Source organism: Aegilops tauschii, chromosome 3, assembly GCF_002575655.3.
Source record: "Aegilops tauschii subsp. strangulata cultivar AL8/78 chromosome 3, Aet v6.0, whole genome shotgun sequence".
NCBI classification, from domain to species: Eukaryota; Viridiplantae; Streptophyta; class Magnoliopsida; order Poales; family Poaceae; genus Aegilops; species Aegilops tauschii.
Genome location: NC_053037.3, coordinates 302,015,338 through 302,041,026, shown reverse-complemented (window position 1 = coordinate 302,041,026; position 25,689 = coordinate 302,015,338). Strand labels below are relative to the sequence as shown.

The window sequence follows — 25,689 nt, the reverse complement described above, 5'->3', positions numbered from 1 at the left end:
CCCAATTCCGGTCCTGCCAGGCCAGGCCTTCGGTGTCGGCCGGGTCCAGGCCTAGATCCGGGTCCGCCCGCTCCTCCTTCTCCTCCTCGTCCCGGTCGACGGTGCCGGACCGGCTCCTCCGGAACGCGGCAACCTCATTGGATTCCGCGTCCGCGGCCGCCGGCACTAGCTAGATCGGCAATCTAAAACCCAAGACAAGATAAATACGAGCCAAGCAGAGCCGCTCGGCCACTCGGTTCACGCGAAAAAGGAACTCACCCCGGCACCACCAGAACGGCGGGCCTCGCCGCCCTCTCATGCGGAGCGCCATGCCTCCTCTTGGCGGGCGGCTTCGCTCCCCCGGTCGGTTCGCCGCGTGCTTTACGGCCGGGGCCCGTGGCGCGACATTGTCCTTCCCGTGCGGCCCGCTCGCCGCCGGTGCCCCCCGGGATGACCCGACTCCGGCCGCACCGCCTCCTCCTCCACTTGGCGCCGCTGCGACAACAACTCGCGTCAGCCTCCCAAGACCGTCCCTCGACTGGTGACTCAAGAAGTGAAGACAAGACTTACCCGCTCGGCGCCCTGCGCCCGCGTCGACGGCCGCCTCCTCCCCTCCGCCGTGGGCCTTGGGCTCCTCCGAGGGAACGCACACCACCTGCGCCCACACCCGGTCGTAAGGATGCCGGATGGCGTTCAGAAGCACCTCCCGCATCGCGTCAGGGCGAATAAGAAGATGAGTAGCAGGAAAGTATGGAGACCAAGGACTCACCATCGGTGCCGGGTTCACGCGGCTGTACGGGGGTTTCCCGAACTCCCAGTCGTCCCGCAGGTTAGCCTTGGAAATGTCATTAACCCGGCGCGCGACTTGGTCCGCCCCCAGCCACAAGTTCGCCATGCGGTTGGGGTCCTGAAGGCCGGTCATATGATCGATGAGGTGGCTGCGCTGCTGCAGCGGCAGCACTCGGCGGACGATGAAGGCGGTCATGAGGTCGGTGCCAGTGAGCCCCTCCCGCTCCTTCATCACCGACACCCGCTCGCACAAGTTGAGCACCTCCTGCGACGGGTGCTTGGGGTAGTACCCACAATTCTGGTTCTCCCTCGACGGCAAGTTGACGAAGGGCGGCAAGTCGATACGGTTCGCCGAGGTTGCGGACGTAGAAGAAAGAATTCTGCCACTTCTTGGCAGAATCCTCCAGCGGCATCTTCGGTCAGTCAGCGCCCGACCGCTTGGAGATGATGCCGACCCCACACTCGGACATCTCTCCAGCCCTCGGCCCCTGTTGCTTCAAGGAGAAGAAGCACACCAAGAGGTCGATCGAAGGCTCGGCCGCCAGGTACCCCTCGCAGAGGGTGACCAAGCCCGACAGCTGCACGATGGCGTCGGCGTCAAGATGATGGGGCTGGAGCCCGAAGAACTCCAAGAAGTCGCGAAAGAAGACGCTCACGGGAAGCCCGAACCCACGCTTGAAGTGCAGCAAGAAGACCATGCGCTCTGTGCCTTCAGGCCACGGCTCCCGCTCGCCCTGCGGCAAGCGCGTGACAACCTACGTCGCCCCCGGCAGGCGCCAGGTGGTACGGAGATAGGCGATTTCATCGAGGGTGACGGTCGAGCCCATCCATGAGCCCGACGGCAGCGCCATCGACAAAGGTGCGGGAGAAAGAAGAAGAAGATGACGACGAAGCTCTGCTCAAAGCAACGGGCGCCGCAGCGCGCGGCAGTTGCAAGAAGCAGAGGAAGGAAGAAGAAGGCAGGGGCCGTGAGCGAGAATGATTTCTGCCGCCCCCTCTCGCCCCAATTTATAAGCCACGGTTTAAAACGTGGGGGAGTGGGATCGTTTGTGTCCGCCTTTCCCACTTCCCCGCAATAACTGCGCATGTACGTGCACAATAACTGCCTCGAGAATGGCAACCGACTTGCAGACGCCGCAATAAATCCACGCGCATGGGCCGAGGGCGTGCGGCCGCGGGCCCCCGCGCGTCGCCCTGGCCCGTCGCGCGTGTGGCCTGTCAAGCCCCTCCGGCTTCCAGGCGCCATCTGGCGCCCGCGCGAAGTCCAAAAGATTACCCCAAGATTCGACGGACTCCTTGGTTTCCCACCTCTGACGGGGTGGCGCGATCCGCCTTTCGGAAGCCGGCACATAGTGGGTGTTGCCGGACCCGGCGGCCATAAAATTCGCCTCCTCAGGGAAGGGAAACTGCGAAGGCCCTCCCATCCGAAGACGGTGGACCTTCACAGCTTCGGGGACTACTGTCGGGGGGATGAACCCCAGGCAGGCAACGGAACCCGGATCCTTTTCAAAAACAATGGGGCCAACAATGCCCCTCAAGCCGGCCCACGCTTGGCCGGGTCGCTCGACCCGGCCAAGCCCCTCGACCCGGCCAAATTCTCCAACCTGGCCGGACTCCTCAACTTGGCCCCAACAACCAGCTCAAAACAGCCGAGCCCGGCGCACCAAGACTTCCCCAACAAGCCAGCTCCACCCTTGGCGTGTTCTCCAACCAGGCCGCGGGTTAGCTCCCGTCCCATCCCAGCTGTACGATGGGACGAGTCTCCACCTACCGATGACAGAGGAAACAGTACCCCGCCCATGCCTCAGGTCAGCCGGGGTGTAACGCCCACGATGCGGCTATATCTCCCACGTGTCGAGGCACGACTTAGAGGCATAACCGCATAGTGGTTTTGTCGCAAGAAGGGTCATCTTCACACAATCCCATGTAATGAACGAGAATGGGATAAAGAGTTGGCTTACAATCGCCACTTCACACAATACATGAATATCATCATACATCATCCAAAATACAATCATATAGACCGACTACGGTCAAAATCTAGATGAAAATAAGACAACCCCAAATGCTAGATCCCCGATCGTCCCAACTGGGCTCCACTACTGATCATCAGGAAAAGACACATAGTAACGACCACGTTCCTCGTCGAACTCCCACTTGAGATCGACGCCATCGTCTGCACTGGCATCGTCGGCACCTGCAACTGTTTTGGTAGTATCTGTGAGTCACGGGGACTCAGCAATCTCACACCCGCGAGATCAAGACTATTTAAGCTTATAGGACAAAGAGGTGCAAAGAGGTGGAGCTGCAGCGGCAAAAGCATATATGGTGGCTAACTTGCGCAAATGAGAGCGAGAAGAGAGGCAAAGGAGCGGACGTCATCTAGCAATGACCAAGAAGAGGTCCTGAACACCTACTTACGTCAATCATAACACAGACCGTGTTCACTTCCCGGACTCCGCCGAGAAGAGACCATCACGGCTACACACGCACTTGGTGTATTTTAATTGGTTCAAATGACAAGTTATCTACAACCGGACATTAACAAATTCCCATCTGCCTCATAACCGCGGGCACGGCTTTCGAAAGATATTACCCTGCAGGGGTGTCCCAACTTAGCCCATCATAAGCTCTCACGGTCAACGAAGGATAAACCTTCTCCCGGAAAGACCCGATCAGTCTCGGAATCCCGGTTTACAAGACATCTCGACAATGGTAAAACAAGACCAGCAAAGCCACCCGAATGTGCCGACAAATCCCGATAGGAGCTGCACATATCTCGTTCTCAGGGCACACCGGATGAGACATCCTACGAGTAAAACCAGACCTCGAGTTTCCAGGAGGTGGCCCCGCAGTCTGCTTAGTTTGGACCAACACTCGAAGGAGCACTGGCCCGGGGGGGTTAAAATAAGATGACCCTCGGGCTCGCGAAAACCCGGGGGAAAAGGCTTAGGTAGCAACTGGTAAAACCAAGGTTGGGCCATGCTGGAGGAGTTTTATTCAAGGCGAACTGTCAAGGGGGTCCCATAAATCACCCGACCGTGTAAGGAACGCAAACTCAAGGAACATAATCCCGGTATAACAGTAACTAGGGCGGCAAGAGTGGAACAAAACACCAGGCATAAGGCCGAGCCTTCCACCCTTTACCAAAATATATAGATGCATTAATTAAATAAGAGATATTGTGATATCCCAACATATCCATGTTCCGACATGGAACAAACTTCAACTTCACCTGCAACTAGCAACGCTATAAGAGGGGCTGAGCAAAAGCGGTAACATAGCCAAACAACGGTTTGCTAGGAAAGGATGGTTAGGGGGCTGACATGGCTAAAATAAGAGACATGATATAGCAAGTGATAGGTAGCGGAGCATGGCAATAGAGCGAACAACTAGCATAGCAAAGATAGAAGTGATTTCGAGGGGTGGTCATCTTGCCTGCAAGATTCTCAGAGTTGTCAAAAGCTTGATCCTCGTAAGCGTACTCGACAGGTTCCTCGTTCACGAACTCGTCTCCCGGCTCTACCCAAGACAAGAACACAAACAAATGGAACCACAATCAACAACGAGAAATGCGCAAGCAACATGATGCAAGACATGTATGATATGCAAGTTATGATATGCGATGCATATGCGTGCTCTGGAAGGAAAATGACGAACATGGCAGTAACTTGGCAAACCAAGCATGCCACTGGAAAGATGAGATGATTTCGGTCGAAATCGATATAAAGATCACCGGAATCGGATGCACGGTTTGCAAATGGCAAGCAAAACAAGAATGACACTAATCTGCGATAAACAGCAAGATAGCACTTAAAATGCAACAAGTAGCAATGCTACAGCACCCCAACATAGCAACAAAGCACATGGCAATAATCTACAGGAGATTCTTGACAAAAGATGAACACTGAGCTACGGCTAGTTCACAACATATCAAGCTCAAACAAGCATGGCAAAAGTGCAAAAGATTACAGGTTCACAGACTTAGTGAAAAACTGGACATGGCAGAAATCAGCATCAGGTAGCAATGTTCAGAGCACGAAATCAATATGCTACAGAAACTTAACATAGCAAAACAAGGCATGGTAGTGTTATACTAGATGCACATGACAAAAGTCCCTTACTGACCATAAGCCAAAAAGGACCAAAAGATATGGTGGCAAGCATGTAAACATAGCAAGTTTCGTTATCAGGTTTTCAGACTTAGCAGAAAACAGAGCATGGCAGAAATATTAATATGTAGGCCTCTTTGTGAGCTTGAAGCACTCACTACAGAGCAATGCATGACAAACCAAGCATACCTACAGCAAGATGGCATGTTTAAGAAGCTATCCATGGCAAGAACAATTACATAGAATGTATGGATCAACTACAATAAGCTTGGCAAAAATGCATGTCATGTTAAGAATCTGCCAGAAATATTTTATAGCAAAAGTAGAGCAAGATTGAGTCATGCTATGGCACTCTAAAATTGCAAACAATTGCAGAAATGGATCAATTACAACTATAGATACACAACATTCTTACTGAACATCTCCAAATTATGCATGGATCTCTCTGTAGCATCAAGTTTACATGGCAACAAAATTACAGCAGACAGACTTAGAGAAATCACTAAGTCCCTGAAATCAGAAATATTACGGGGCCTACTTTGCATGCTTGTGCTAGTCACCACAAAGACCACAAAAATACATGGACTATACCACTGGAAAGATGGCATGGCATACTTCAAAACACATGTAGAGCTCATGCTCAAAAGATGCACAGATTAAATGATAGAAAAAATGACAAATCTCCAAGTTCTGACAAGAACCAGAGATTAACAGCAACTAGCCCTCTTCCAACGAAGCTTTGGGCATCAAGATGACCTCTAATGAAAATGGTGCAATTGAACAAAACGAAGAGCATCACGAGACGAACAATTTTACATATTACACGCGCAAATCGGAGCTACATGCACGAAGTTATCGCATCTCGAACAGGAGCACTTGCTGATAAAAATCTGGGACTTAGGAAAAAAACGGTCGCGAGGGAGAGGTCAACGCACGTATAGTGTTTGAGCGGATCCGGATCGGGCCGAAGCCGGTGGAGCTCGCCGGAGCTGCGGGGAAGGCGCGGCGGCCGGGGAAGAAGAGGAAGGAGGCGGCGCCTCGGGCCGGAGGAGGAGAGGCGCGGGCGCGGCGGCGGCCGGGGCGCGCGGCGGCGAGGCGCCGGCGACGGGCGGCGGGGAGGCGGAGCGGCGGCGGGCGCGCGGCGCGCGGGCGGCGGACGGCGCGGGCCTGGAGGGCCGGCGACGGGCCTGCGGGCCGGCGGCGGGGCGAGACGGAGGTGGGCCACGTGGCGCTCGCCGGTTGGCTGGGCGGCGCGGCGGACGTGTCCGGCGCGGGCGGACGCGTCCGGCGCGGCGCGGAGGGAGAGGGTTAGGGTTTCGTCTGAGATTTCGTTTTTCGGGATGCCCACTCATTTATAGGTAGAGGGAGCTAGGAGACTCCAAATGAGGTGCGGTTTTCGCCCACACGATCGTGATCGAACGACCTAGAGCATGGAAGAGAGTTTGGTGGGATTTGGGCTGGTTTTGGAGGGGGTTTTTGCTGGACACTCAAATGGACTTTGCGGATGCCCGGTTAACCGTTGGAGTACCAAACGACCTCCGAATGGAACGAAACTTGACCGGTAGTCTCCGGGTGGTTTACTAAGGCCACTTGACAAGCCTCGGTCCATTCCGAGAAAGTTTGACACACGCACATGAAAGAAAACTAGAGGGGTGCACCGGAGGAGATAGGAGCGCCGGATTGGAAAACGGACAACGGGGAAAATGCTCGGATGCATGAGACAAACACGTATGCGAATGCAATGCACATGATGACATGATATGAAAATGCAAGACATGACCAAAATACAAAACGAAAAACAAAACCCGACAACGGAGGGAAAAACATATCACATAGCCGAAAATGGCAAGAGTCGGAGTTACAAGCGGCGACCTGATGGAGCGCCGACGTAGCCGACTCAACCCCGGCCACTCCCTGACGATCGACGAGACGACCAACAGTGCTCCCGTACACAGCGGGCCCCGTGCCCAGAGAACCCGGCGAGCCCTGGCCCCCAGCGGGTCCCAGCACCGGCTTCCTCGATGATGACAACCTGGCCCCACGGCCTTGTAACATTACCCTTGTACCCTTGGGGCGTTCACTATCGGAGTCCTGGGAACGGGGGTTTCCCAGACTTGCCTGCCTGCAGCCCACGGCGTGGCTCCACCAGCGGCCCTGTACGGCCCATCTTCACCAACAAACACTCAAGACCCTCGCGAGAGGCCAAGCCTCACGAGGCGGACGACATAAGACCTCCTCGGGGGTAGCCTCACCAGGCTGGCTCGTGAGGGGCGGAGAGATCAAGGCAAGGGGCACCTCGTGAGGTTCCTATGACGTAAGCCATGATGACCGAGGCCAGGCGGGCGCCAGCGCGAAGTGTCCTCGTTTCCTCTTTGGTGCTAAAGAGGCAAGCGCAGGCGAGGAGTCCCGAGGCATCAGGCAAAGGTTTCCATATCGGTGCAACGAGACCAAGACCAGCAGGACGGCAGGACGAAGGTCACCGTGGAGCCCAAGATGGCGTCACCACCAGAGCCTTTGGCAGGCGAAGACCACCTTTAGTCAGCATAACTTGTACTAGTTGTCTCCCTTCAAATTTGGCCATTGTGGGATCCCTTCCCGCCTAACATTTGGGAAGAGGACTAGGGCCCCTATAAATAGGACTAGCCACCACAGTAGGAGGCAACTGATCACGGATCATTCAGATCGATTCAACACACACACAAGCTCACCAAGCACCAGAGCACCTCTCCTCAGGAGGCTGTTCTTCCCTTTGTAACCGTTCATCCTAAGCCCAAGAGGCAATCCACCACACCACACTGGAGTAGGGTATTACACCACATCGGTGGCCCGAACCAGTAAACTCTCGTGTCTCTCATTCTTTGGGTTCGTCGAGCTAGGCCTTGCAATCATTGTGAGAGCGAGCAAGGGAGAGAGAGATCTTCGTGTGCAGCCCAGTGTTCGAACCTCAAGGGTTTGCCGGAACCCGTAATCCGACATTGACCTATAAAACCCCCCAGGAGCCCTCATGCATAAGGGCGGACACAGAGAGAAACCAGCGATCAGATCATCAGTAGCACACACACACCACAAGGAGGAGGAGCCTAAGCCCTGGCATGTCTTCCTTCTTCCTCCATACAGCTCGAGGAGCAACTCTGTACTGTTACATATAAACCACACTCGGCAGGACAAGGGATGTTATCTCTCCGGAGAGCCCCGAACCTGGGTATGTCTTGCCTCCCGCGCTCGCTCATGCCGACCTCGCCTCTGGAGCCCACCAGTGCCCTCGAGCCTCCTCCTATCTTTAACCATCCCTTGGTATCTGTCGTGCGCCCACCACGACACTACCGAAAACATCAGGCTTGTTGTGAGAAGCTCTGGTTTGTGAGAAGCTTATGCCCAAACCTGCCCCAAATGGGACAAAAAATTTACCACGGCATGTTGATGCCACTCCATGAAAGCATGCCAAGTTTCATGAATTTCAGACGAGTTTTAGATTTACTATACTTTAAAAACCAGGTATCCCAATGTTTGCGGCCGACGGTGGCAGGGTGTTTGAAATTCATTCTCATTTCTTGCATGGGACCTACGTATGCACCCAAGGACTCATATTTGATTTTTCAACCAATTTATATGCACTAGAGCATGTGCATGTAGTTCAAATTTGAATTATGCACATAAAATGCCTAGAAAACCCAGTTATTGTATGAAAATGTTCAAATGAACCCCAAAAAATTCCAAAATTTAACACAACACTCCTTTTGTTCTATGTTGACAATAGAAACTTTTTGAAATCATCAAGTGGCAACAGATATCGTTTCGTCCCCAAAGGTGGCACGTTCCCAACCGAAACCATCACGCTTGTTTTGAGAAGCTCTAGTTTGTGAGAAGCTTATACCCAAACCTGCCCCAAATGGGACAAATAATTTACCAAGGCATGTTGATGCCGCTCCATGATAGCATGCCAAGTTTCATGAATTTCAGACGAGTTTTGATTTACTAGAATTACAAAAGCAAGTACCTCAACGTTTGCTGGAGAGCCATGGCGCCGTGGTGTTCGAAATTCATCCCCATTTCTTGCATGGGACATAAGCATAAACCCATGGACACATATATGATTTTACAACCCATGCTGGTGCAGCGGAGCATGTGCATGTAGTTTAATTTTGAATTGTGCACCTGAAATGGCTAGAAAACCAATTTAATGTATAAAATGTCCAAACAAACCCTGAATAATTCCAATTTTGTATGACACACATGTAGTTGCATGTTCACTGCAAGTAAAAGTTCTAGAAATTCAAACACCGTTCATGGCCGCTATGATCCCATTTTGTAATTCAAATCAAGATGAAAAATCAAGTAGATCCCACACAGTTTATTATCACCAACCGTGTGAGATGCAGTACAAAATATCCTGGAGCACCATCGATGTATAGTACGCCTATGGCTTACGCGAGAAGGTGCGGCGGCTACAGTCCACAGCCAGCGTGTCAAGTACACTAGCTCGCTCCCCAAATATCATTTCATTGTTCAATCCTCGCCGGTGAAAGATGGGGACGTGGACCCATGTCATGAGGGCAACTTCGGTGGCCCACTCCGGCGAGAGCGCGGCCGCAGCCGCCATGCGTGTGCTAACAAGGTGCATGAGTGTGGCCGCAATCTACGACTGGGCAGCCAGGGCAGCCCAAATGGCCGTTGTTGCTTCTCAGGTGGCGGCAACAACATCTGCCTCGGGGATAGCAACTAGCGAGAGTGGCACAACAGCTGTTTGTTCCACAGCGGCGGCCTTAGCCGTGATGGAGGCCGCCCACGTCCAGCTCATGGCAATCACAAAAAGCGTTTGAGCAGCCGTTCATTCCTCCGCCGCATACCTTGCCACGACAGAGCCCGTCCAAGCCCAGATCACGGCCGCCCATGCCTAGCCCGTGGCGGCCTTTTCCAAAGAGATGGCGGACGCTATGGCGAGATGCTTGCCGAGCATGGTGCGATGGATGCCATGGAGCCCCTTCCCCAAGAGACCGTCGGGCACGAGCTGGACATGGAGGCGGCGGCGGATATCGACGAGCACCAGCCGTAGTAGTACTCTTTGTTTTGTTGAATGAAGAGCGCTGGTCTTTAATTTGTTAGAATAATGTTTAGGTCAGCTAGCTCTGTTTAATTGCTGAACTTGCTCGATTAAGAAGTGTGGGTGTGTTGTAGTCTCCTTTGTGTACCCAAATTATTCAATGATGTGGATGACCACTTTAACCAGGGAAATTCTGTAGGGGAACATAGCATGAGATTTCAAGAAAATTCCTATGCTCACGCAAGATCTATCAAGGAGATGCATAGCAACGAGAGGGGGAGAGTGTGTCCACGTACCCTCGTAGACCGAAAGCGAAAGCATTTGACAACGTGGTTGATGTAGTCGAACTTCTTCTCGTTCCGACCGATCAAGTACCGAACGTACGGCACCTCCTAGTTCTGCACACGTTCAGCTCGATGACGTCCCTTGAACTCTTGATCCAGCAAAGTGTCAAGGGAGAGTTCCGTCAGCACGACGGCGTGGTGACGGTGATGGTGAAGTGATCCGCGCAGGGCTTCGCCTAAGCACTACGTGAATATGACCGGAGGCATAAACTGTGTAGGGGGGCGCCGCACACAGCGGAATCAATCTTGTGTGTTCTAGCGGTGCCTCCCCCTCCTATATGTAAGTTGGAGGGGAGGAGAGGTAGCCACGGGGGCACCCCAAGTAGGAGGAATCCTACTTGGGCGCCTCCCAATTCGGCCTCCCCCCTTCCATATTCATCCGGAGGGGGAAGGAAGGAGGAGGGAGGAGAGAAGGAAGGGGGATGCCGAATCCCTCCCCTTCCTTTCCATCTTCTCCTCTTTCCTTCCCCCTTATTTTGGCCTACATGGGGCGCACCAGCCCCCTAGGGGCTTGTCTGTCCCCTTCTTGGCCTATTAGGCCCATGTAGTTGCCGGGGGATGCCCGGAACCCCTTCCGGTGACCCGATACATACCCGGTACCCTCGGAACACTTCCGGTGTCCTAATACTATCGTCCTATATATGAATCTTTACCTCTCGACCATTTCGAGACTCCTCGTCATGTCCATGATCTCATCCGGGACTCCGAACAACATTCGGTCACCAAATCACATAACTCATATAATACAAAATCGTCATCGAACGTTAAGCGTGCGGACCCTACGGGTTCGAGAACTATGTAGACTTGACCGAGACACCTCTCCGGTCAGTAACCAATGGCAGAACCTGGATGCTCATATTGGCTCCTACATATTCTACGAAGATCTTTATCAGACGTACAGCAATGACAACATACGTTATTCCCTTTGTCATCGGTATGTTACTTGTCCGAGATTCGGTCGTCAGTATCTTCATACCTAGTTCAATCTTGTTACCAGCAAGTCTCTTTACTCGTTCCATAATACATCATCCCACAACTAACTCATTAGTCACATTTGTTGCGAGGCTTATTATGATGTGCACTACCGAGAGGGCCCACAGATACCTCTCCGATACTCGGAGTGAAAAATCCTAATCTCGATCTATGCCAACCCAACAAACACCTTTGGAGATACCTGTAGAGCATCTTTATAATCACCCAGTTATGTTGTGACGTTTGATAGCACACAAGGTATTCCTCTGGTATCCGGGAGTTACATAATCTCATTGTCAAAGGAATATGTATATGACATGAAGAAAGCAATAGCAATAAACTTAACGATCATTATGATAAGCTAATGGATGGGTCTTGTCCATCACATCATTCTCCTAATTATGTGATCCCGTTCATCAAATGACAACACATGGCTATGGTTAGGAAACTTAACCATCTTTGATTAATGAGCTAGTCTAGTAGAGGCTTACTACGGACACAGTGTTTTGTCTATGTATCCACACATGTATCAAGTTTCCGGTTAATACAATTCTAGCATGAATAATAAACATTTATCATGATATAAGGAAATATAAAATAACAAATTTATTATTACCTCTTGGGCATATTTCCTTCAGTCTCCCACTTGCACTAGAGTCAATAATCTAGTTCACATCGCCATGTGATTAACACCAATAGTTCACATCGTCATATGATTAACACCTATAGTTCACATCGCCATGTGATCAACACCCAAAGGGTTTACTAGAGTCAATAATCTAGTTCACATCGCCATGTGATTAAGACCCAAAGAGTACTAAGGTGTGATCATGTTTTGCTTGTGAGAGAAGTTTAGTCAATGGGTCTGTGACATTTAGATCCGTATGTATTTTGCAAATTTCTATGTCTACAATGCTCCGCATGGAGCTACTCTAGCTAATTGCTCCCACTTTCAATATGTATCCAGATTAAGACTCAGAGTCATCCGGATCAGTGTCAAAGCTTGCATCGACGTAACCCTTTATGACGATCTCTTTGTCACCTCCATAACCGAGAAATATTTCCTTAGTCCTCTTAGGTAACTAAGGATAACTTTGACCGCTGTCCAGTGATCCATTCCTGGATCACTATCGTACCCCTTTGCCAAACTCTTGGCAAGGTACACAATAGGTCTGGTACACAGCATAGCATACTTTATAGAACCTATGACTAAGGCATAAGGAATGACTTTCATTCTCTTTCTATTTTCTGCCGTGGTCGGGTTTTCAGTCTTACTCAACTTTACACCTTGCAACACATGCAAGAAATCCTTCTTTGACTGTTCCATTTTGAACTACTTCAAAATCTTGTCAAGGTATGCACTCATTGAAAAATCTTACCAAGCGTCTTGATCTATCTCTATAGATCTTGATGCCCAATATGTAAGCAGCTTCACCGAGGTCTTTCTTTGACAAACTCCTTTCAAACACTCCTTTATGCTTTCCAGAAAATTCTACATAATTTATGGTCAACAATATGTCATTCACATATACTTATCAGAAAGGCTGTAGTGCTCTCACTCACTTTCTTGTCAATACATGCTTCACCGCAAGTCTATATAAAACTATATGCTTTGATCAACTCATCAAAGGATATATTCCAACTCTAAGATGCTTGCACCAGTCCATAGATGGATCGCTGGAGCTTGCACACTCTGCCAGCACCTTTAGGATTGACAAAACCTTCTGGTTGCATCATATACAACTCTTATTTAATAAATCCATTTAAGGAATGCATTTTTTGACATCCATTTGCCAGATTTCAATAAATGCAGCAATTGCTAACATGATTCGGACAGACTTTAAGCATCGCTGCGAGTGAGAAAATCTCATCATGGTCAACTCCTTGAACTTGTCAAAAACCTTTCACAACAAGTCGAGCTTTGTAGACAGTAACATTACCATCAGTGTCAGTCTTTTTCTTGAAGATCCATTTATTCTCTATGGCTTGCCGATCATCGAGCAAGTCAACCAAAGTCCCTAGTTTGTTCTCATACATGGATCCCATCTCACATTTCATGGCCTCGAGCCATTTTGCGGAATCTGGGCTCATCATCGCTTCCTCATAGTTCGTAGGTTCGTCATGGTCTAGTAACATGACTTCCAGGACAGGATTACCGTACCACTCTGGTGCGGAAGGTGCTCTGGTTGACCTACGAGGTTCTGTAGTAACTTGATCTGAATTTCATGATCATTATCATTAGCTTCCTCTCTAGTTGGTGTAGGCATCGTGGGAACGGTTTTCTATGATGAGCTACTTTCCAATTAGAGAGAAGGTACAGTTATCTCATCAAGTTCTACTTTCCTCCCACTCACTTCTTTCGAGAGAAACTCCTTCTCTAGAAAGGTTCCATTCTCGGCAACAAAAATCTTACCTTCGGATCGGTGGTAGAAGGTGTACCCAATTGTTTCTTTAGGGTATCCTATGAAGATGCACTTCTCCGATTTGGGTTCGAGCTTATCAGGATGAAGCCTTTTGACATAAGTGTCGCAACCCCAAACTTTTAAGAAACGACATCTTAGGTTTCTTGCCAAACCATATTTCATACGGTGTCGTCTCAACGGATTTAGATGGTGCCCTATTTAACGTGAATGCAGTTGTGCCTAATGCATAACCCCAAAACGATAGTGGTAAATCGGTAAGAGACATCATAGATTGCACCATATCTAATAAAGTACGGTTACAACATTTGGACACACCATTACGCTTTGGTGTTCCAGGTGGCGTGAGTTGTGAAACTATTCCACATTGTTTTAAATGAAGGCCAAACTCGTAACTCAAATATTCGCCTCCGCGATCAGATGGTAGATTTTTTTCTTCTTACGACGATTCTCCACTTCACTTTGAAATTGTTTGAACTTTTCAAATTTTCAGACTTGTGTTTCATCAAGTAGATATACCCATATCTGCTCAACTCATCTGTGAAGGTCAGAAAATAACGATACCCGCCACGAGCCTCAATACTAATCGAACCGCATATATCGGTATGTATTATTTCCAATAAGTCATTAGCTCGCTCCATTGTTCCTGAGAACGGAGTTTTAGTCGTCTTGGGGCATGGTTCGCAAGTATCAAATGATTCATAATCAAGTGATTCCAAAAGTCCATCCGCATGGAGTTTCTTCATGCGCTTTACACCAATATGACCTAAACGGCAGTGCCACAAAAATGTTGCACTATCATTATCAACTTTGCATCTTTTGGCATCAATATTATGAATATGTCTATCACTACGATCGAGATTCTATAAACCATTTACATTGGGTGTATGACCATAGAAGGTTTTATTCATGCAAACAGAACAACAATTATTCTCCGACTTAAATGAATAACAGTATCACAATAAACATGATCCAATCATATTCATGCTCAACGCAAACACCAAATAACATTTATTTAGGTCCAACACTAATCTCGAAGGTAGAGGGAGTGTGCGATGGTGATCTTATCAACCTTGGAATCACTTCCAACACACATCTTCACCTCGCCTTTAACTAGTTTTTGTTCATTTTGTAACTCCTGTTTCGAGTTACTAATCTTAGCAACTAAACCGGTATCATATACCCAGGGGATACTATGAAAACTAGTAAAGTACACATCAATAACATGTATATCAAATATACCTTTGTTCACTTTGCCATCCTTCTTATCCGCCAAGTATTTGTGGCAGTTCTGCTTCCAGTGACCATTTCCTTTGCAGTAGAAGCACTTAGATTCAGGCTTGGGTCTAGCTTTGGGTTTCTTCATGGGAGCGGCAACTTGTTTGCTATTCTTCTTGAAGTTCCCTTTCTATCCCTTTGCCCTATTCTCCTCCATATTGTAGGCAAAGTACTTGTCAGAGGTATCATACCTCTTGACTCGGGCATGAGACTTAAATACCAATTTTGAGTTCTTGGAACATCTCATATGCTCTGTGTCATTCAAAACGTTTTTGAAGTCCCGGTTCTAAGACGTAAAGCATGGTGCACTAAACTATCAAGTAGTCATCATAACGAGCTTGTCAAACGTCCATAACGTCTGCACCTGCTCCTGCAATAGGTCTGTCACCTAGCGGTGCATCAAGGACATAATTGTTCTCTGCAACAATGAGGATAATCCTCAGATCATGGACCCAGTCCGCATCATTGCTACTATCATCTTTCAACTTAGTTTTCTCTAGGAACATATCAAAAACATAGGGGATCTACAACGCGAGCTATTAATCTACAACATAGATATGCAAATACTATCAGGACTAAGTTCATGATAAATTAAGTTCAGTTTAAGAACTACCACTTAGATAGACATCCCTCAAGTCATCTAAATGATACTTGATCCAAATCAACTAAACCATATCCGATCATCACGTGAGATGGAGTAGTCATTAATGGTGAACATCTCTATGTTGATCATATCTACTATATGATTCACGTTCAACCGTTCCGTTTCCAGTGTTTCGAGGCCTTGTCTGTACATGCTAGGCTCGTCAAGTTTAACCCGAGTATTCCGCATGTCCAAAACTGCCTTGCACCCATTGTATGTGAACGAAGAGCTTATCACACCCGATCATCACGTGGTGTCTCAGCACGACGAACTATCGCAACGGTGCATACTCAGGGAGAACACTTATACCTTGAAATTTTAGTAAGGGACCATCTTATAATGCTACCGTTGTACTAAGCAAAATAAGATGCATAAAAGATAAACATCACATGCAATCAAAATACGTGACATGATATGGCCATCATCATCTTGTGCCTTTGATCTCCATCTCGAAAGCACCGTCATGATCTCCATCGTCACCGGTTTGACACCTTGATCTCCATCGTAGCATTGTGGTCGTCTCGCCAACTATTGCTTCTACAACTATCGCTAACGCATAGTGATAAAGTAAAGCAATTACATGGCGCTTGCAGTTCATACAATAAAGCGACAACCATAAGGCTCTTGCCAGTTGCCGATAACTTTTATAAAACATGATCACCTCATACAACAACGTATATCACATCATGTCTTGACCATATCACATCACAACATGCCCTGCAAAAACAAGTTAGACGCCCTCTACTTTGTTGTTGCAAGTTTTACGTGGCTGCTACGGGCTTCTAGTAAGAACCGTTCTTACCTACACATCAAAACCACAATGGTGATTTATCAAGTTTGTTGTATTAACCTCCAACAAGGACCGGCTGCAGTCAAATTAGATTCAACTAAAGTTGGAGAAATAGACACCCGCCAGCTACCTTTATGCAAAACTAGTTGCATGTCTGTCGGTGGAACCGGTCTCATGAACGTAGTCATGTAAGGTTGGCGCAGGCCGCTTCATCCAACAATACCGCTGAATCAAAATAAGACATTGGTGGTAAGCAGTATGACGATCACCGCCCACAACTCTTTGTGTTCTACTCGTGCATATCATCTACGCATAGACCTAGCTCGGATGCCACTGTAGGGGAACGTAGCATGCAATTTCAAAAAAATTCCTACGCTCATGCAACATCTATCTAGGAGATGCATAGCAATGAGAGGGGTGAGTGTGTCCATGTACCCTTGTAGACCGAAAGCGAAAGCGTTTGACAACGCGGTTGATGTAGTCGAACTTCTTCTCGTTCTGACCGATCAAGTACCGTACGTACAACACCTCCGAGCTCTCCACACGTTCAGCTCGATGACGTCCCTCGAACTCTTGATCCAACAAAGTGTTGAGGGAGAGTTCCGTCAGCACGACGGCGTGGTGATGGTGATGGTGAAGTGATCCGTGCAGGGCTTCGCCTAAGCAGTACGTGAATATGACCGGAGGCGTAAACTGTGTAGGGGCGCCGCACAAGGCTAGGAATCAATCTTGTGTGTTCCAGCTGTGCCTCCCCTCATATATATAGGTTGGAGGGGGAGAGGCAGCCAAGGGGGCGCCCCAAGTAGGAGGAATCCTACTTGGGCGCCTCCCAATTCGGCCTTCCCCCCTTCCATATTCATCCGGAGGGGGAAGGAAGGAGGAGGGAGGAGAGAAGGAAGGGGAGGCCGAATCCCTCCCCTTCCTTTCCCTCTTCTCCTCTTTTCTTCCCCCTTATTTTGGCCTACATGGGGCGCACCAGCCCCCTAGAGGCTGGTCTGTCCCCTTCTTGGCCCATTAGGCCCATGTAGTTGCTGGGGGGATGCCCGGAACCCCTTCCGGTGACCCGATACGTACCCGGTACCCTCGGAACACTTCCGATGTCTGAATACTATTGTCCTATATATGAATCTTTACCTCTCGACCATTTTGAGACTCCTTGTCATGTACGTGATCTCATCCGGGACTCTGAACAACATTCGGTCACCAAATCACATAACTCATATAATACAAAATCGTCATCAAACGTTAAGCATGCGGACCCTACGAGTTCGAGAACTATGTAGACATGACTGAGACACCTCTCCGGTCAATAACCAATAGCGGAACCTACATGCTCATATTGGTTCATACATATTCTACGAAGATCTTTATCGGTCGTACCGCAATGACAACATACGTTATTCCCTTTGTCATCGGTATGTTACTTGCCCGAGATCGATCGTCGGTATCTTCATACCTAGTTCAATCTCTTTACCAGCAAGTCTCTTTACTTGTTTTGTAATACATCATCCCGCAACTAACTCATTAGTCACATTGCTTGCAAAGCTTATTATGATTTGCATTACCGAGAGGGCCCAGAGATACCTCTCCGATACTCGGAGTGACAAATCCTAATCTCGATCTATGCCAACCCAACAAACACCTTCGGCGATACCTGTATACCATCTTTATAATCACCCAGTTACGTTGTGACGTTTGATAGCACAAAAGGTATTCCTCCGGTATCCGGGAGTTGCATAATCTCATAGTCAAAGGAATATGTATATGACATGAAGAAAGCAATAGCAATAAAACTTAACGATCATTATGCTAAGCTAACGGATGGGTCTTGTCCATCACATCATTCTCCTAATGATGTGATCCCGTTCATCAAATGACAACACATGTCTATGGTTAGGAAACTTAACCATCTTTGATTAACGAGCTAGTCTAGTAGAGGCTTACTAGGGGCACGGTGTTTTGTCTATGTATCCACACATGTATCAAGTTTCTGGTTAATACAATTCTAGCATGAATAATAAAAATTTATCATGATATACGGAAATATAAAATAACAACTTTATTATTGCCTCTAGGGCTTATTTCCTTCAAATTCGAACCAAATTGTTTGGCGTTCAAACTCATCACACACGGGTTAAGCTATCTGAATCTTTTGTGATGTTCACATATCGTACACAGTTCTGAATAAGGGACCGTGTCTAATGAGACTTTGCGCGCCATTTTTTTCGCTGAAGTGATTCAAAATTTTCGGCTTCCGCAGAAAGATCTACCTCCCCGCCCCCTCCCACTTACCAAAAGCCACATTTCCCCTGTTTCCGCCATCCTTTCCAAGTTGAAACCTTCACTCCTTGCTTGCAGCGCCGCCTCCTCGTCGGCAACCCTCCTTCATGCTGCTCGGCCTCATTTATCCAGGCAGGTAATTGAATTTGTATTCTTCAGGCTGCAATTTTGTATTATCTTCCATGTGAGAAATAAATCGAATTTATCTTTACAAAATACTTGAGAAACGAATACAATTGCTATATTTCCAAGTTGTCAAGCATGCTTGGTTTGGTTATACATTGTGCAATGTGGTGGTCAGTTAACATTTGGCTCATTTGTTGTGGTGTTTAGTTCACAGTTTGCTTCAATTCTTCAATGCGATGTTCAATAGTTGTGTGTGCATTCTATTATTGTCACTACTGGAATCAGGATCTTTGCCGTCAGCTAGCTGACGACAAAGAACGTCTTTGCCATAAGCTTACAGAAAACTAACGGCAAAGAATGAGCTGACGGCAAAGAACATGTTTGTTGTCAGCCTCCTCTTTGTCGTCTGCTAGCTGACGGCATAGAAGCTTTGCCGTCAACTAGCAGACGGCAAAGAGGGTGGGTGGCCCACTAACGAGAAGAACTTAACGGCCACTTTCTTTGCCGTCCGCTAGCAGACGACAAAGATTTTTTGCCGTCCGCTAGCGGATGGCAAAGAAAGTGGCCCACCTAACCGTCGTTCCCCCTGGCCCCACCCCACTACCTAGGCTCTTTGCTGTCTACTAGCAGATGGCAAAGAGATTTGACCTATCAAAAAAGGTCAGCGCCCGCGCCCGCGCCATCCTCTTTCTCTTCCCTCTGTCTCTCTCCCCTCACCGTGTTGTCCCAGTGCCCGAGTTGGCCCCGCCGCCGACCCCCACCGCCCCCGAACCCCACCGCCCCCGACCCCCAAGGTCGCCCGCCGCCCCGGCACCCCGCCACCCGGCGCTCAGGCCGCCCGTCGCCCCGGTGCCCCGCCACCCGGCGCCTCTCCGTCCAGCCGCCCCCACCGCCCGCCGCCGCTCGCCCCCTGGTGAGGTTCTGCCCTTTATTTTTATTATTTTTTTCTTGATGTTTTACTTGATTTAGTTGCTTTAGGTTAGTTGATTTAGTTGCTTTAGGTTAGTACATTTAGTTGCTTTACGTTAGTTGATTTAGGTTAGTTCATTTAGTTGCTTTAGGTTAATTAGTACATTTAGTTGCTTCAGGTTAGTAGATTTAGTTGCTTTAATTAGGTTAGCTTTTTTAGGTTAGTAGATTGTAGGTTAGTTTTTTATATTAAGAAGAAAAGAAGAAAATGTAGAAGTGAAGAGGAAAAAGGAAAATGAAGAAGAAAAAAAGAAAAAGAAGAAAAGAGGAAGAACGAAAAGAAGGAAGAAGAAGAAAAGGAAAGATCGAGGGGAAAAGGAGTTTAGTTTAGGTTAATTTAGTTTAGTTTAGGTAGCTAGGTTTGTTTCTAGGTTAGTTAGGTTAGGTTAGTTATCTTTAGACTAGGTTAGTTATGTTAGGTTAGTTATCTTTAGAATAAGTAGAAGGTGTTAGTTAGGTTAGTTTGATTTTCTAGGTTAGTTTGATTTTCTAGGTTAGTTATCTTTAGACTAGTTTAGTTAGGTTAGTTTCTAGGTTAGTTAGGTTAATTAGTTTGAGGGGCTTTGGTGATGTCATTTTGTTCTCCAAGAGATGATACTTGGCAAGATAACCAAATATGGCATTTTTTACATGCTAGAATTTTCTTGGAATTTATAGAGAATATTTCCTATGTAAATATTCCAAAAGCAAGAAATATCAGAAAATGGTTTTTGATGGATTTGACCAATATTCTGAACATGACCGTGTGTTGAAACTCTTATATATGGACAGTATATGTCCAATGAGCTGCCCTAAATTTTCTTAAATATTTTTGAAACACTAAAATAATTTTAACCTATTGAAGACCACTAAGAAAAAGCCTTTAATTAGTTAGTTAGTTATTTTTTAGGTTAATTACTTAGTTAATTTGTTAGTTAATTTTTTTAGGTGTTGCTTTCACCCACCAAATTTTTTATTATGTTTATGTTGTACTTATTTCGTTTACTCTTGTCATTGCAGGTGTTGACAGATGGTGGGTGCGGGTCGAGAGCGCTCCCAGCCTCCTTCTTCCTCGGCGCGTGCTGGGAGGGGTGGCTATATTCCACCCAGCAGCTTTGGAGAGCGCTCATAGACAGCATGGGGACACCGGCGGGCCCTTCTTCTTCAGCCGGAGAGGTCAGGGGAAGACGAAGAGGGGTGCACCTAGAGGTGGACGTGGCGGCGGGAGAGGTAGGAAGGCTGTTGTGCCTTCCTTGCCGCCACCCCCCAGCTGATTCTCTGGACCAACAAAGTGCTCCGTCTCAGGTGGAGCCATCAGACTTGGACCCGTCTTGGACTCGGGTCCACAAGCCTCGGGCTAACGAGCCTTGGGTCGCCGAGCCTTCGTCCTAGGAGAATTGGGCCCCAGAGTCTTCGTCCCACGAGACTCTGGTCCTAGAGTGTTCGTCCCAGGTGACTCCAGAGGCTAGTGGCCATGCTGATGGCGAGGAGACCTGGTCTGATGATAGTTTTAGCGATAGCGAGCTGGTTGAGCAGGGCAAGAAGGCCTACCAGCGTGGTGGTACGAAGCTCCCAGCCGTGCCGGCGACCCGCGATCAAAGGTGGTTGATTCCGCCTAACGGGGAGAAGTAAGTGCATTTACTCTGTTTTAACCTTTGTCCTCATGTTTCTTCAAATTAATATCTAATGTGTTGGCCTTGTCATACTGTAGGGGTTGGATACACCCCGATGGTGTCCGCAGGCCCAACCAGGTCCTTGGTGTGATTTGTTGGCAGCACTTCCCGGGGTGGGTCACGTTGCCCAGGGAGGGTCATGCTCCACATCTAGCAATGAGCTTGGAGCTGTACACGGCCGCCCCGGCCCCGCCAGAGGAGAGGGTCGACGGTGTCGTGTGCGGGATGGTGGCCGACGTTGTGAGGCAGCGGTTTTGGGTAATTTCTCCTTTACAGAATTAAAAATCAACATTACCTAGTGATTGTACTAATCAGTGTTGTCTTGTTCGATTGCGCGCAAACCTTCTACAGGGTTGCTGAGGAACACGAGGCAGAGGCGGCTAGGGTTCTCTAAGCCGACTGCAAGCGCCTACTTCAGAACTCACGGCACGAGGCTAGGGTGCAGGCTGTTCGAGACTACTACGCCTCGACTAACATTAGGAGGGCCAAGAAGAAGTGCCGCCGCAAGTATCTGAGTAAGGAGAAGTACATGAATGTAATTACCTATTCTTAAGGCCTTGTACTTAGTTTCCTTGATTTCATTTGTAGGCGTAGCGCTGAAATTTCTCTTTGCCAAACTTAGGTGCCCCCGAGATGGTGTGCAGATATGATGGACTGTTGGGGGGCGTTGGTGGATGAGTGGTGCTCTCCCCAATGGCTAGCCGAACACAACAAGGCCAGGGATAAGCGTTCCCAAATGCGAGGTGTGCCACACCATCAAGGGAGCTCCAACCTGTTTGAGTACGGGGATCACTGGGTATGTGGTTTCAGCCCTTAACGATTCATGCAATTTCATTCTTCATGCTAGCTTCAGCCCTAACTAATATGTTGTTCCTCTCTTTTAGGCGAAACACAACAAGAAGGAAGTGCCCTTGCTGTATGACCTCTATGCCATGGCCCATATGGCCCCGTTCAAGAAGGTCAAGTCATTCTCTGAGGATGACCTCGATCATCCAGAGAGCTTCACCAACATCTCCTCCCACAATAAGCTCGTGAGGTACAGAGACTTTGGGAACGCGAAGAAAGGGGATGACTTCAACCCAAGCCAGAGACCTTTTGATACAGAGCTCGTGATGCTATATGGTGAGGGGAGGAAACATGGCTCGGTAGCCATTGGGGATGGACTGATACGTTGTCCTAGAAGTCTCCCGGAGATCAAGAAGCACCACGCGAGGTCTCTTCCTGAGATACCGCCTCGACCACGACTAGTGGACCTCGCCATCGAGGCTAGGGCCCATGAGCTTTAGGCGGAGGCAAACGGGCAGGCCAAGGAGAGGGAGACCGAGCTGGAGCAGAGGACGGCTAGGATGCTGGAGGAGGAGAGGAACCGAAATGACGCGTCTCACCTGGCCCTATATGAGCTCCTCGTGGTAAGTTTCTCCTGCTTATTAGCCAGATCATGCATGTAATGTTCATTTCATTACTAACTAATATGACTGACTCGTGAAAACAAAATGTGCAAGTCCGTGTGCGAGAAAAACGGTCAGACCCCTCCGCCGATGCCTCGGATTGGTATAGTGCACACGGTGAGTTTCATTTGAATGGTCATTAGTTACTAGTATTCACATTTCAGTTGAATCATGCTAACGAGGAATTGCAAATGATCTTTGCTGCAGCATGCCTCCCGACAAGCATCGACCGATCCTTCTCCGTCTCGCACTGGCGCAACCCCGACCCCGACCGGTCCTTCTCCGTCTGTCACTGGTGTAAACCCGACTGGCCCTTCACCTCCGTGATGACGGTAAGCTTTCTCTATTGTTTTGCCTACCAAATGCATAAATACCTAGACTTAGCTTTATTTCCTCCAAAATGGTTACCATAATGACCTAGACTTAGCCAATCTTCCTACAAAATGACATAATTAGCTTACTTAGCTCCAAAATGATCTATACTTAACTAAATTAGCTCTAGTATGCTTAGTTACCTAGGTTAGCTAAATAAAGACCTATGCTTAGCTTACTTATGTCAAAAATGGCATAATATGCTTAGTTAACTCAAAAATGGCATAATTAGTTAAGTTAGCTCCAAAATGACCCATTTTACCTAGGTTTGTTCCAAAATGACCCATTTTAGCTAGGTTAGCTCCAAAATGATCCATTTTACCTACGATAGCTCAAAAATGGCATAATTACTTATGTTAGCACAAAAATGACTTATACTTACCTTAATTTCCTCCAAATTGACATAATAAGCTTAGTTAGCTAAAAAATGGAATAATTACCTATGTAAGCTCTAAAATGACACAAATAAGGAATAAGAAGAAGGAAAACAAGGAAGAGGAGAAAAAGAAATAATAGAAGAAGAAAGAGAAGAAAAAAGAAAGAATAAAAGAAGAAGAATGATAAGGAAAAGGGTAAAAATCTTCTTCTTCTAGTCTTCTTCTTCTCTTCTTCTTCTTCTTCTTCTTCTTCTTCTTATTCTTCTTCTTCTTCTTCTAGTCTTCTTCTTCTTCTTCCAGTCTTCTTCTTCTTCTCCAAAATGACCTAAGTTAGCTCTAATATGATTAGTTAACTAGGTTAGCTCAATAATGACCTATACTTAGCTGCTTTATATAAAAAATGGCATAATATGCTTAGTTCACTCAAAAAAGGCATAATTAGCTAGGTTAGCTCCATTTTACCTAAGTATGCTTACTTCTTCTTCTTCTTCTTCTTCTTCTTCATTTTCTTCTTCTTCTTCTTCTAGTTTTCTTCTTCTAACTTTCTTGTTTCCCATTTTGCAGATTTCATTTACTTCATGGAAGCTTGCATGGATGGAGTGTTCCCTTTCTGCTGTTCTTTTGTATCGCTGAACAATGTGGAACTAGTTATATGGATGGATGGATAGGTGTTGGATGAACAATGTGATGAAACTATGTGTTGGTTATGTTTGGATGGAACTATGTGTTGGTTATGTATGTATGATGAAACTTGTGTGTTGGATATGTCATATGTCTGCTGTGAAATTTGTGTGTTCAAACTTGTGTGTTGAAATTGAATGAATATAAGAAAAAACAGGGGCTACAGGCTCTTTGCCGTCTGCTGGTAGACGGCAAAGCTGCCACGTGGCAGCTACCTATGCAACCTGGGGTACTGGCTGGCCTATTTGGTTAGTTTGCCCTCTGTTGGCAGACGGCAAAGAACGTTTCACCTTTGCCGTCTGCCAACGGACGTCATAGCATGACACGTGGCAGCACCTGGGGGTTGGCCTATTTTGCTACTTTGTTGTTTGCTGGCAGATGGCAAAGGTGCAATGGTCTTTGTCGTCTGCCCGTGGACGGCAAAGCATGCCGTTAACCACCTAATGGACCTAACCTGGCACTTGTGTCGTCCAGGCTCTTTGCCGTCCGCTGGAGGACGACAAAGAGCCCTTCACCGTAGCCTATTCAGCCGGACCTGTTGCCATGTGCTGGCGGACTGCAAAGGTCTTTGCCGTCAGCTAGGCATGCCTTTGCCGTCAGCCATGGCAGACGGCAAAGTGCCTGATTCCTGTAGTGTGTATACCATGTGAGAAGTAAATCGAATTTGGTTGTACTAAATACATGAGAAACAAATACAATTGCTATATTTCCAAGTTGTTAAGCATGCTTGGTTTGGTTAACTGTCTGATCCTCTATTAGGAGTATGTTATATTGTGCAATGTGCTGCTCAGTTAATGGCTTCATTTGTTGTGGTGTTTAGTTAACTGTTTGGTTCAATTCTGCAATGCGATGTTCAATTGTTGTGGGAACATTCTGTTATTGTATACCATGTGAGGAATAAATTGAATTTGGTTGTACTAAATACATGAGAAACAAATACAATTGCTATATTTCCAAGTTGTTAAGCATGCTTGGTTTGATTAACTGTCTGATATTCTATTAGGAGTATGTTATATTGTGCAATGTGGTGCTCAGTTAACGTTTGCTTCATTTGTTGTGGTGTTTAGTTAACTGTTTGGTTCAATTCTGCAATGCGATGTTCAATTGTTGTGGGTGCATTCTGTTATTGTATACCATGTGAGGAATAAATTGAATTTGGCCGTACTAAATACACGAGAAACAAATACAATTGCTATATTTCCAAGTTGTTATGCATGCTTGGTTTGGTTAACTGTCCGATCTTCTATTAGGAGTATGTTATATTGTTCAATGTGGTGCTCAGTTAATGTTTAGTTCATTTGTTGTGGTGTTTAGTTAACTGGTTGGTTCAATTCTACAATGCGATGTTCAATTGTCGTGGGTAGAATTTTGTATTGTTGTGCATGTGAGGAATAAATCGAATTTGGCTGCACTTAA

The 25,689-nt window shown here is 47.5% G+C and overlaps 1 pseudogene; it reads left to right on the top strand.

The window, feature by feature from the left end:
- Window positions 1–1,464: 1,464 nt before the first annotated feature.
- On the top strand, window positions 1,465–22,975 carry LOC141042915 (uncharacterized; annotated as a pseudogene).
- Window positions 22,976–25,689: the final 2,714 nt, after the last annotated feature.